Raw genomic sequence first — 1,788 nt, 5'->3', positions numbered from 1 at the left:
CTACAGATACACACACACCTACCTCAAGGAGTCTGCGCGCACGCACACACCTTACACACACCTTACCTCATGGATCCTGCATGCACATACACACACACACACACACACACACACACACACACTCTCCATACCTCATGGAGTCTACACACACCGACACACACCTTACCTCATGGAGTCTACACAGTACGCACACACACTACCTCACGGATCCTGCATGCACGTGCACGTGCACATCCCCCCCCCCACACACACACACACACCTACCTCACATCACCTCGTAGAGTCTGTGTCCACTACTCAGGTTATCCTCTCAGGAGCTGCAGACCAACTCTGGGGGAACTCTCTGCACACGACCTCACGCTCACACTCACACTCCCCTCACGCTGCGTTGTTGTGTTGCACTGTGCTAAGCTCAGCTGTCCACTGGAGGGCGCTGTGCTGCGTTGTTATGTTGCACTGCGCTAAGCTCAGCTGTCCACTGGAGGGCGCTGTGCTACGTGAGTGGAGAGGTCTTTGCTCCTCTTCTCTGCCACAACCCACTGCAGCTGCATGTTACAATCAATGAACTTTGACCCTGGGAGTGTGGCGCATGTGTGTGTGTGTGTAAGGCGTGAAGTCGTGCGTGGCATCTCCCTTTTATCTGTATTTTTTTGGTTTTGTTTTTTTTTCTCATTTTTGCTTGATCTTTCTAGCTTGATAAAATCCAGAAGTATAATTGTGCGTTTGGTATAAGCAGTTTTGTATTTTATTTTACCAGTATTTAGACTTTTTTTTCCCTCAAGGCAATTGATTGGTCCATGTGATTGTTGATGGGACCTGATTGGTTGTCTCTGTAGTTGCCCTGGAGATATTTGTGTAGTCATGACGCTTGAGGCGTGCCTGCCTGAGTGAATATTGCTCGTCATTGGGCTCTTCATGCGTCAATCATAGAGAAGGCGTGAGACTATCATCACAGGCTGGACATCACTCAAGCTGTTCTCTGTGTGAAGAGTGCGTGGCCCTTTAAACAGAGTCACACTGTCAACAGCATTATTATTATTATTATTATTATTATTATTATTTTAATACCGAGCATAAAGTAGCACGTTATGTTTTCCTTCGTTTTGTAAAACTGTGTTGTCAAACTTCAGACCTCATTTTCCTTTCCATATTGGAAAGTTTGTCTCAGGAAGTTCAGATGGATATTTTACAGATATATTGCAAAAAAAAAAAAAAACCTTGAAACCTCATGTTGAAATGGAACAAACCTCAAACTTGACAATGCTACCTCATCATAAAAACCGCTCGCCTCAAACCCAACAGGTCGTCTTTCTTAAGTCCGAATTGTGAGTTTGTATCAGAAATACCTCAGAGATGACTAGGGGGCGCTGGCGGGACATGTAATACCTCAGAGATGACTAGGGGGCGCTGGCGGGACATGTAATACCTCAGAGATGACTAGGGGGCGCTGGTGGGACGTGGCCATAGTGCCGTGTGCATCTCACACCTCCGCTGGAGCGCAGCTCAGGAAGGACTCGGCCTCCCAGCGCACGTGTGAAACCAAGCGAGAACCTTCCAGATAAACTTCAGACTTCAGAGCAGCCGGGCGTGACCCGGGCACCAGCGTCCACGACTCGGGACACACACACACTGGACACACACCGACCGCAGCGGAGAGGACGACGCCCGAGCACTGCCCTTCCCATCATCCTCTGGGAGCTGCGGAGGAGCTGCGGGCCGCGGATGACCACACCTGCCGCTGGGGTCAGACATAACGGCACAGCTGCAAACCAAAGACTGGTTCAGGAT

This window comes from Sardina pilchardus, chromosome 10 (assembly GCF_963854185.1).
Source record: "Sardina pilchardus chromosome 10, fSarPil1.1, whole genome shotgun sequence".
In the NCBI taxonomy this organism is placed as follows: Eukaryota; Metazoa; Chordata; class Actinopteri; order Clupeiformes; family Clupeidae; genus Sardina; species Sardina pilchardus.
Note: the sequence above shows the minus strand (reverse complement) of the source record.